Source organism: Bacillus rossius, chromosome 1, assembly GCF_032445375.1.
Source record: "Bacillus rossius redtenbacheri isolate Brsri chromosome 1, Brsri_v3, whole genome shotgun sequence".
NCBI classification, from domain to species: Eukaryota; Metazoa; Arthropoda; class Insecta; order Phasmatodea; family Bacillidae; genus Bacillus; species Bacillus rossius.
In genome coordinates, this window is record NC_086330.1 from 39,312,280 (window position 1) to 39,325,347 (window position 13,068).

A 13,068-nucleotide genomic window follows, 5' to 3' on the forward strand; every position below is an offset into this window, starting at 1 on the left:
TTCTGCTTTAGGGGTGATTTTCTCGAAATATCATCTAGAAAGTGTCCGTCATCATGTTTCGGAGGAAAATTTCAAGACTAAATTTTGAGAAGAAACAAACAAACGGAAACTCAAGGAACTTTTTAGGAACTGTGCTGCCGAAGGACATAGATTGGGACAAAAAGTTCAAGTTAACCAATGTATTCGGACCAGGGAGATTCGGACCATCACCCAGAACACCCACGACGTCAGAGGGTCACGTGGACCAATCAGCGACCAGTGTCCGTCGGACACAATTTGGGACATCGCAATTGTAGACGGCCCTTAATAATCTCGGCATACAGCCGGAAAAATATATGATGATAAATTAAAACATTAAACCAGACGGTTGGATGAGCGCGATTTATTTCTTCACTAGAAATTGAAAGAGTAATATCCCGAAAGTATAGGAAATTTTTGCTATTGGTAGTAAAAAAAATCAGTAATGGAAAATCGAATCCTGGTTCTTTTGGAACTTTCGGGACTCGACATTGACCGCATACAATTTCGTTTTTTATTCCGTGCTGATGTTACTTTCATTTGCTTCTCTCCTCTGGCGAGGCGAATTTTACGGGCGTGATGACGGAAGTCAATACGTCTGGCGCGCCGGTGATCGAACGATATTTATGTTATAGCTTTATTATGAAAATATTAAATATCATTTTAAGTTAATGATAATGTGATTTTTGCATACGTTTAAACGATGATTATTCCCCCCCCCCCCCCCCCCTCCGCGGTCAGCCAAAGTTAAATATTGAGAGTAAGGCTGAGAATAAAGAAACTTTGTAATACAAATGTTTGTCTTTTTTTTTTTTTTTTACTTTTGGTCACTAAAAATTGTTTACTAGTTTAAAAATATAACTACTTCGATCACCGACTGCTGCTCAATTTATAATAATAATAAAACTACCTATTATTGAACGTACCGTTAATTCGCGGTATCGTTGAGGAATAGTACCGAAATTCCCGGTTCTGTAAATCAGTTACGGCTCCGAATACCCTGGTTTGTTTGTGCTTCGGCCGGCCGGGCAGGTTGATTACGGGGCCATTCTCTCGCACGCCTGACCTGGTTCCTACCACCTTGTCACGTGTGAACACGCGCCAGCTATCATCCAGGTGAAAGGTGTGACGTCCAGGTGGCTGGGCGCGCCAGGAAATTACACGTCCATTGCACGCACAGATGCGAGTCGATTGAAACTAGTACCTATCTGTGCACCCGTCTACGAAGTTTTGAAGCAGATATAAATGTTTTTTCTTCTTTAATAACGACTTTCACACTTTGCAAAAAAAAACAAAAAAAAAACATGGAAAATGTATGAGCATTACGCAATCTATTATATTATTATGAAGAGAGTACGTGGAATAGCTTGTTTGGAAGAAATAAGCTTTAAAACTACTCGAGAGTTAAAAATTTATTTTGCTATTGTACAGCTACATTCTACTAGATGGACATTTGCAATGTTATATGTTTAAAAAACGAGAGAGAGAACATCTAATCTCAGTGACGAGAAAATTCTGTGTTCTCATGTTGTAGGTAAGTATATCTATAATACGAAACTGTGACACGAAATCTAACGTAGAATTCTTGAAAATAATGCCGAGCGTGATAAATATACAAAAAATGTGATTTGAACTACATTTATTGACGCGAATCACACGAAGTTTTCGCATCCGCCGTTAGAATTCGCTGCCGGAGAAGCTACGTTAACTACAGAATCATTAAATTTTCAGAGCGCAATTTTTAACTAAATAATGAAACGGCTTCGATAAAAGCGAAAAAGACGTGAAAAAAAATTATCAACCCCAGTTTTGTACCCGTTTTTCGAAAATAAATTTTATTAAAATACTGCCAAGTGTGTTAAAATTCATTAAAAAGTTAACACTTTCCCTTTGACTTTAATAAACTTTTGGTTTGTGCCAACTGCCACAGATGGCAGCATCGTTATTACATATTTCCGTTCCGTGCTACTTCCGTTCCATTAACTAAATTACTCCCACTAAATATATAATCATAATTTTTTGATCTTAATTTATTAATTTTGTAATTATCTTTGTCTGCAAATCGGAACATTACTGGTTACATCAAATTTGAATTTTAAAGCCAGATACTAAATAAAAAAAATAGTTTGAATTTGTCATTAATTTATATATCATATTCTGATAGCGATTCATTAAGATAACCCGATGTATTTAAAATCTTTATCAACACGTTCAAAGCAGAGTTCCTCAAATAATGATAACTTAAGACTATGGTTCACCGCAAACAAATGTTTGGTCAAAAAATTGGTTGTCTGTAAAGTCGGTTTACGGACGATAGTTTAACGTGACAACGTCATAACAGAACATTGATGAAATGATTGATCCAGAAGAAAAGGAAATATATTCGACCTGAGATTGAGCCGTAATAGGTTTTTGCAACCAAACCAGTTAGGCATTAAAAATATTATATTCTTTGAGGAAGAAATTTTTTTTAAATTTTTCTATCTTTTGTATGATAAAATATACCACTGCGTACTTTTATGAATAACATTGAATCATTTTTATTGAATTATCACTATTTTGTATGGATACAAAGGAGTGAAATGAAATGTACAGTTTAATTAATAAATTTACTTTTATTTGCATTCATTAATTCAAATATATTTATTACTTTTGAAATGTTGCGTGTGCCGTATTTATTTTTTCAAGTACAAAAAAAAATTTCCGCAGCTGTCGGGATTTGAACTGACAACCCTTAGGTTGAATTCAATTCAATTCAATTCAAAAGATTTTTATTATACATTTTTACACTTCACAGTTATTTGACAATGGTTTACAAGACACGCCAGCACACAGTGCTCTTTTGCCTAAAAATACATGATTATTAAATACAAGTTACACTTTGCTGGTATGTACAAAATTCACAGAGGTTAACAGAAAAATATAAGCGGTATATGCAAAGGAAAAGTTTAAAAACCTTTGGTTTTGTCTGGAGCCCCGGGGCTCTATGTTTGGGGTATGGAAGTTATTCTGGTTAGCGGTGCTGACCGCCAGGCCACGAGGCCACGCTAGAAATGTAGTTGTTTCAGATTGTATATACACATTTATAAAAAATTTGCTCACGGTAGGGGAATAATATTATTTCGTTTTTATAACACGATTTTATAACAAATACGCATCCCAAATACACCAAACTTATTTATAATGTGTTACAATATTTTTTTAAAGATTTTGCAAAAGATCCCGGGTGTAATTTGAATTATTATGTGGAACTGTACAACACCATTGTTGGTTCAAAACGTATTGGAATTTTCAACATTACTTTTAAATAACCGTACCGATTGTGCTGAAAATCGATGGACAATCGTTAAATTACATAATATTAATAATTCAAACGACGAAAATATGATTGGAAGTCAAATCGATGGTTGTTTCAATCGAGTGGAAGAGAGATGCCACGCATGCGTACAATGAGCATGAAGAGAGATACCACGCATGCGTACAATGAGCGAACAGAACACATCCGTAGTGGGACATCCGTAGTGGGACACTTTTTCGTGCGTGCAGCCGGCGTTCATCGATTTATTAGACGTTGTCACGTCAAAAATAAGTTTCTATTACTTACAGTTATTCATCCTAATATTTTTTATCATTAAATTAGAATATATTTTGTTGACAAATCAGGATACAGATAAATTAATCAACCATGGTCTTCGGATACACTGTAGAAAATTTTTAACTTGCTGGTTACAAATTATCCAGTGATCACTGTAAATGTATCACTTTCTTCTGTGTTCACTTATTGGACATGACTTCAGAAGAATATTCTTGATATATTCACAAAACTTTTAAACACTGGTTAATTACACAGCAAGAAAACTCTTCTTTTGTCCACGTGTGTGTTAAACCCTCTGTTTAGAACGAAACATCCAACTCGGAAGTCAAAATACAGCGTATTTTCTATGAAGATTCAGTTATTTGAAATTACGAAGATCTCTTCGTTTATTTGAGTTAAATTCTTTGTTGAAAAGTCGTAATTGTACTTTCTTTTCTAACAGTGTAAGAATCCATTATTTGCATGGATTTATTTTATAAACCCTCGGAATCCAACCCGTGTCTCACTAAGGTTGTTCATAATTATTGCGAAACTTCTGTGCTAAACTTTGTTACAAGCGCGAAAAGAGCTTCATTTCGCCTATTAGAGATCTCTCTACAAAAATTTAGTAAATTTTACAAGAAATTAGTTTATACTTTTTACCAGTTATTGTAAAAGTCCAAAATCGTGTCTTGTACTATCATCTGCTTGTAAAATTACGAGTACAATACTTGTGACGACACAAAATAAACTCTTGTAACTCTTTCGATAAAACACCTAAGGTAAAATTCTATAACATCTTAAGTATGTACAGATAAATGCATTATATAAATCTATACTCACAAGGAATTAACCAAAAGTAAAGAACTACATTCACACGTCACAGAACTTAGTGTACTGTACAAAAAAAACTAAACTAACTAAAAACCACGATCAAAAAAATAATAAACCCCTTTTCCACGGATACAGCACGGTTAAACACATAACACAAAAAAAAATTAAATAGGCTATATTTGAAGCTATAACTGAATTAGAAGAAATATAGCTTAATGTGCCAAGCTATTAGTCATTAACTAAATCACGAATCAAAAAGGAAATAAAATCAAACAAGTTTTTCAGTAATAGCCAGTCATGTTTCGGTAACGAGCACATTTGTGTGTTCTGATGTTGCAAATAACTTGTAATACGAAAATTTACTACGAAATTTAACTCATAATTCTTTAAAATAATGTCGAGCGTATTGAATATACGCAAATGGTATTTTCAATTACATTTCTTTCGCACCTGCCGCTATAATTCGCTGCAGAAGCAGCTACGTCGACTATTAAACGACTTGATTAGCAGACAGAAATTTTAAACTATATAATCAAAAAGCTCCGATAAAAGCAAAGAAGACTTGGGGAAAAAATATAATAAATCTTAACTTTAAACTTGTTTTATGACCAGGAATTGTATTAAAATACTTCCAAGTTGGTTAAAATTCATTAAATATTTAGTAATAATATAAAGTTTTCATTTGACTTTGTGAACCTTGAATCGCGCCATCCGGCACAGCGAACGTTTACGGATAAGACTGCCTGTGTGCTGAGCCGTGCGTTCTGAAATCGTGCGGGGCGGGTCGTTACCGCAACGCCGAAATACCATAACGCCGAATGTCAAATTGACCACAACGCCGACAGCTATAAAACTGCTGTGTACCACAACGCCGAAATAACAACTGAATGAATTTGTGTGTGTATCTTAAACGTACCTTAACGCCGAAATACCACAATGAAACCTAACCTTACCTAACCTAACCTAACCTAGCGTAATATAACCTAACCTAACTTAACCTGGCCTATCCTAGCCTAGCCTAACCTAACCTAGTCAAACCTAACCTAGTCTAACCTAACCTATTCTAACCTAACCTAGTCTAACCTAACCTAACCTTTGTTGCAGCCCTGCAATGACATTTTTCGGCGTTAGTGTATTTCGGCGTTGTGGCAATTCGGCGTTGTGGTACACAACAGTTTTCTAGCTGTCGGCGTTGTGGTCAATTTGGCATTTCGGCGTTGTGTTATTTCGGCGTTGTGGTGCGTCCCCGTGCGGGGCTTGCTCCCGGCCCTCCCTCCGCATTGTTGAAGAGGCGACGCCTTGACACGCACAGCCACCGAGGTCCCTGCACGGCCAAGGCGGTGACGAGGCACAAACGACCCAGATACGAGGCCCCGCCCGAGGGCAGTTCGGGAAGAACCGTCCGTCATCCCGCCGAGCGCCATTGTGCGGAGGAGCCTGCTGGATTGGCGGTCCGCCGTCACGCAGAGATGCCAAGGGCTGAGGAGGTGTTTGTTTACGGACGCACCCGTTGTTTCGTTTGCCTTTGTGATTACGCGTGAAAACATTTGCGTTTTCTACTTCGAATAAACATTATTTGCGGTACAATAGTAAGAGACTGCGCGAAAAAATAAATACGGTACGGCTTGTACATAAAATACAAAATTTACATAAGTTCTACGCATAAAATGTCCTGGACTGAACGGCGCAGTAGTTTTATGTTTGTTCCGAGATTTCTGACTTTTTGTTTACAAGCGATTTGAAACGTTTTAATTAGAAAAAAAAACTGAAAAATATCACACCTTTCGTCGCCAACCAAGTTATATTATGTATGACTCAAATCAGCAATAAGAAAAAAGTTAATGTGGAAACTTTATAAGGCTACCTTTATAAGAAACAGTTAGTCTGAACGATGAAATAAATAACCAACCGTTTTAATTCAAACGTGAACACATTCAGTTATTTCTAGGATTTACAAGCTGAGGTAAATAATTTCGTAGTGACCTACGCCTTCCGTCGGTGGAGCGAATTTTTAATGGGACATGATTCTGTGTTCGGTGTTATTGTTCCTTGTACCTCACGCGGAAAACAGTCTAAACGACGCTCGCTGTCCCATTAATATGTTGCCGCCATTCGGTGCGCTGCTGTCACGCTACCGACAGTATATCAAAGTCACGTCGCGACGTTAAGACACTGACAAAAGGTAAATGAAAATAACTTATACGAGTATTTGTGTCATGTTCAGCGCTATGATTTTGGTCTTTCCTTTACGATGCAACCATTACAGAAATTTTTGATTTACCGATGTGAATGCTTCATGCATACATCGGGCACACACACACACACAACATGGCCTTTGCCGGCATGAATTTAAATGGAGGGTAATAAACTTCAAAGAAGTAATGGTCTTCATGGCTACTGACAACAAAAGGAATGAAAGCGTGAACACTATTCCGAGACCGGAATAATAACGTCCGTACGAGAACTTATGCCGTCGATGACAAGCCTGAATCATAAATTCTGGTCCTAGTTTCAAAATATTTTAGTATCTTTCAAAACACGTTCATCATCTGTGACTCCCTGCCTCAGAAATTAAAATCGTTCCCAAAAACATGATCCTTGAGCACTTGGACGTGATTGCCATTAATACTGGCCGTCAGAACGAAATCAATTTCACGCATGCCCTTCTAGCGTTAAGTAATTGGTGACAATTTATTATATTTAATGTACACTTGCTTGATTAAGTGGTTTTGTTAAAACTATTTAGTGCTGATGTACGCAATACTTCCAAGAAAATACCGCAGGAACGTCAGAGGGATTTGATGCTAGTGGACTAAGCAACGCTGCAAAATAAAACACTATAAATTACGTATATACTTTATTGGTCTAGAATAAAATTTAGATAACGTGAATTCACTTGGGAAAATAGCATCTCAGGTCTACCAAAATAAATATTGTTACGAACGTACTGGGAGAACGGCTTCGAGGCGGGCCAGCAAAACGTCTAGAGGGCATCTGGCCTGTAGGCCCCCGGGTGAGGCGCGGTCCCTTGACGCTGCGCATACCTGGATGATTACAGCGGTCTGGCCTCGCTACCCTCCTTCAACCGCCACCACCTTCCCAGCCGTCCATCTGGAGGGATCTGCGGTCTCCGGGAGGCCGCCGCGTGAAGTGGCTTAACTGGGACTTCATTGTTCTCTTCGGGCGTCGAGTTGACCCTGACGACGCGACCGGTCACCGAGGTGCGAGACCATTCCAGAAGCGGGCTGAGAGGCATAAAAGCAGTGACGCCGGCCTCCAAGCAGAAAGGAGCGGGGAGTGAAGTGAAGAGTATGAGTGACCCCTTGACGAGCGATGACCGGTCGACAAGCGACGAGCTTAGTGTGCGGCGACTGTGTACCGGAGACTGTATCGCGACACGGGCGAGTGAGTATTGCGAGGTAGTGTGTTGGACAGAGGTGCGGGTAAGAGACGAGGGGAAGGGAGAGCCACTGTCAAGAGTGAACGGTGGGTTAAACAAAAGAGTATTATTTTAAAAACCAACGTATTAGGAGTTATAATTTAATTAGCAGTGTAAACGTTAGTAATTAATAAAAACCGTACTTAATTTTTTGGACTATCTTCTAAGAACCTCTTTTCCCAATCCTTACACTATAAATTCTTATGCCGGGATTATACACTCTGCAAAGAACGCAGCAGTTCAACACAGCAACACGCAACCAAAGCAAGAAAGTCACAGTCTTTAAAAAGCAAGCAAGTCGCAAGACGTCACGAACCCTGTAACATAAAAGCTTTAATCAGTAGAAAACAAAATTTATACCCCCGGCTTGTTTTATAAATTCATCCAACCCTTATTAAATTTTAATTTATAAGTGTTAGTTTCTTTCACTGCATGTATGTAGGTTTAACAAGTGTAAACATTATATACCTATATGAATATAATGACCATCGACGGCATTTATACACATAATGTCTGCGTCTTGAACATTTTTCCTAACTATTCAATATGTATATATATATATATATATATATATATATATATATATATATATATATAGCCTTGGGAAACGCAGGTGAAAGCGCAAGACAGTTGTAAGTTGAATAATACATGCGTTGCGTTACTTCGGCACTCCGAAACGTGATTCCTGAACATTTTGCGTGTTGATATTTTTTTTTTTTTGCGTGGTTCACAAACCAGGCCTTATTGCAGAAGTAGGCCAGACTGCAAGACTGACGACGGCCTCTGAAGAGGAACGCGGCCGCCGCAGGGACGAGTTGCAGCATCTCGCCCGAGGGGCGACACGTGCATCTGCCAGCTGGACCACGGGAGCTCGAGGCCACGTCTGCTACACAGAAAGAAAGAAAAAACAATTTCTGTACTTTTACCAAAATATTCCTTTGGAAACCAGTTGCATAGAGATAGTTCGTAATACTACAAAAATATATATATTGTAACTTTTTACAACACATGAGTTATGGTTACTTTTGAATAAATGAAATAGGTTTCTCGAGGTAATGCTGAGAATTTCTTACGTAAATTAGCGCGCAATTTTATATTTTCATTGATATTTCATTCAAGCACATCTTTTCCAAACAATGTTAAGGATAATTGAATATTCGATGATTTGACTTTATTTTGTTTTTTGTGTTTTTTATGTGCGCAGTTAACACTGTAAAACTATTAGGGAAACGGCTTACAAATATAAACGAAACTATTGGAGATTACACTTAGCATAAATTCCCGGGTAAGAATTCGAACCCAGTAATACTGCGAATAATATTTTGTAGCGATACAATTGTTTTCATGTAAATGTACAAATTTACAAATATCTGTAATTTCACATGAATATTTCTGTTTCGTTATTAAAAACAAATTACAGTGTACGGTTCTCGACAATCTGGTGGATTGGTCATCCACGAGTTACTCTTCCACTGGGCAACCATTACCGAATTACCGCCCTTTCTTTTTTCGAGACATTGTACACTTCCCTAACATTTACTACCAGATCAAAAGATCACGGCGCCTGTCTTTAGGCCGATCGTAGGCTAAATGCCTTTCAGGATTTGAAGATTTTCGACTGCATAATGCAGAAGGCAATCACCTGGTCCAAGAAAGCTTTAATTTGTGACGGATGTTTCCCCCACATTTAAGTCCTCATCATATCAGAGCAAAATTATCTGAATCGTGAGACTTCTGCGTGGATTTTTTGAGGTTGTTACGCTGATGAGGTGAGGTAGGAACTGGTGTTTCAAAACTTTGTTTCAAAACATTTATTTATCAGCACTACATCAAAAGCTACAATTGAGGGAGAAACCCACACAAAATTTGGAGGTTGTTCTGCTTTTGGTGTTTCTGTGCATGACCTGGCAACATAAAACACTACCTTTTCTTATACTGTGCTGCATAGTTGCAGTAAAGATAACATAAAAAATATATATGTTGTATATTATCATCCATTTTAAATAAATAAATTTGTCTTTTTTTTCTCTAGAACGATTTTACACGTTTTTCGAAGACAAAAAAAATTACCATTATGATGGAATTAATGCAAATCCAACAATTATCCATTTTCACGTGGTTTACGCAATGAAACTATTAATTAGTTTGGACATTTATCGGAAGAACACACCAGGTGAAGAAATAGGAAACCAATAAATCTTTTCAACAAGCGTGGTTAGGCATAAATATTCTCCAAATTCTTGTTCAGTGAACACTTATTTTGAAATATACTCTACTAGATGACATTATTCATTTTTTTACACGGCTGATGAAATACCGGGATGAGTTATTTGCTTTAGTTTTTTTCTGAAGCAACAAGACTAAACTCGATTAACAAGAATAACGGAATACGGGTCTTAAGGAACAACAACGAAATTCGTTTTTACAATGTTTGGAACATGGGAAAGTTGAAAAGCGTAAGGGAAAAAAAAGCTTCTCATTAATACGTTACAGTAAGAATGGAGGAAGTTCTAATTATTCCTTTCCGTCGGAGTACACAACCGATGTCAAGGATACATGCTCAAGGCAAAAATATGGACAAGCAATACTAAAATCTAGATTTAAAACTATTACTAATAAATTTTAATGTATATAGAACAAAGACATCTGTGACAGCGGTAGCCAAGCTAAATGTATTTTGAATTATTTTACGGTGTCCTTTACGTGAACTTTTTTTAAACGTCAGCCATCCCCCCTTGACTTTTAAAAACATATAAGCGCTTTACCCATTTGGTCGGGCATTAAGAAATAGATAATGATGATTACGTTGATTATAGCGTTTTGTTTCCGGAAGTCTTTTGAGTGCCACGGTAGCTGATTGGTCAGATCTTCACCTCCCAACATGTTAAAGGGTTGATTTCAAATGTTTTTTTTGACAAACGAAACTGCTGGTCACACTGTATGTCAAAGAGAAACATCAATAACGGACAAAAAAGACGAATACATTAAGACACAGATAAAAAGCCCAAATCAGCCGATGTCAAAAGTTAAATTGATAAACAGCACACAAAAGTAATTCCGTGAAAGGAATATGTCGAGAAAAAAATATCTAGCAAAGAAGAACACAATGAGTTAACTTAATTATCTGCGCTGTCTATGCATATAACTTCTGACATCAGCTAATCTGGGCTTTTTTTCTATTTGTTTGCGTATTCATCATTTTTGTCCGTTATTGAGGTTTCACTACGACATACGGTGTAACAAGCAATAGCGTATGTCCCAAAAAAAAATTTAAGTAAATATTTCTCTATTGCAATATATTTCCAAGAACGGATGAAAGGTAGAATCCGGATTTTCCTCTTTGAAGAATCGTGGCAGACGTTGGCGTGAGTTAGAGGGTGTCTTTGCGGTTATCCCTATCCCTCCAACCATTCATTCCATTCGATGCTTCATTCTCATCTCAATTACCTCGATGCAGATTAGTCATTAAACCCAAATTCATGAACGACTCAAGGTTAAATTGAGAACGTTAGGCAACTATGTTACATTCTTCATGTGTGGAAGTTACAACGTAATTTACGACTGGGCATGTAATGCATGTATTTTTTAATTGGTTCACATGCAACAAAGACAAGGAGAAACGCGGACCTAAACTTTACTCTTAAGTCATACTTAAAGCCCCAAAGTTAATTTTTCGAGCATGAAAATTCTATGAAGTTGTTACAGCCTTTAATTTGTCAGTTATATTAGTACTCAGGTTGCAGGACTATAAAAAGTGATAATTTTATTGAACTGAAAATAAATATTTATAATCTAAAACATTGACAAGCATAATGGTGCAATGGGTAAAATACCACACAGTATGATTCAACAATAATTAACTTGGAACGGTAACTTTATAAAGTAATACTTGGATAATATAATTCTTAATGTCGTTTAATAATTTTCCAAAGAGCGAATCAGAAATTTCATTTACAAAAGCAATTCTTAAAACTGTTGTGAAATAAATTCTTACTGTAACAACAATGAACATTAGACATTAACTGGGACACAAAACTTGTAACTGGATGAGAATGAGTTTGAGATTCATGTGCCTATGAGAAAACCTCAGCCTTAGAAGAAAAACTTAAGACAAAGTTGTTTGTATACGTATTTTGCAGCTTTAAGAGTAAACCATTGTGTGTTTTATATTTCAATTCTAACTTTTAACTTCTTTCAAAATTAAAGCCTTGCTTTAAATTGAACTATGAAATTGATAATATGAAAATTTGAAGGTTAAATTAAGGAACGTATGTCATGCAGTCATAAAAAGAAAAATTCTGAAGATAGGAGAAGAACTTTTCTCAGAAAAAGGATCTTTAAGCGATTCGAGTTCCAACTAGGTTCTTTTTTTTTATTAAAAAAGCTTTAAGACAAATAGCTCAAGCCATAGTAGATCCGGCCTTCTCGTTAAAATGCTTTAGCGCGTATGTATAGTCGGTTCCATGTAACTTGTCTCAAATTTGACAGTTCTGAAAAGTAGAACCAGTGGTATCTTTTTCACAAATGCCACTTGCAAAGTAACACACCGTGTTTGTTTACGAAGTGTTTTTTATTATGGTTATTAGATTTTGATTAAGTAGTTTACAAAAACTGTTGACAGAACAACAGAAAAATGTCACATTTGAGACCTGAGAGGTACCACATAGAGCGCCCGTCGGGCATCTATAAAGGCATTGTTCAAAAGCATGTTAAAAAAAAAAAGAATTTTTACATTTCAAATTACCTGATGAACAAAGTCATTTTACTACTATACCAGGTTCCATTCACATTAATCCCCTCCTTGTATTTTTCTATAATAAAACAAGCTTAGGTCTAGGAAATAAAATTCCTTTTCTTCTAACACCATGTTTCATTTTATTTACTTCCAATGTCTTGAATTATACCACAAATGTTAATTTTGTACTTGTATGAGTTGACTAAAGATGAATTCTGCCTATGTGAAAATTAAATAAAGTGTTTTACAAGAACAAAAAAAAATGGCACCCATCCGGCTTGCTTCCCCTTTCTGTTTTCATGACCGCAGTATCAAAAAGAATTATCATTGAAATTCATCCCCCTACTACTGGGTTTGTTTTTAATATTTAAGTGGCAATTAGCAGTACGAATCTGTTAGTGAAGTAGACATCGACGTAGCAGGAACAAAACATCGTCGGATAACTTTTATCACCAATTTACCAAGCAG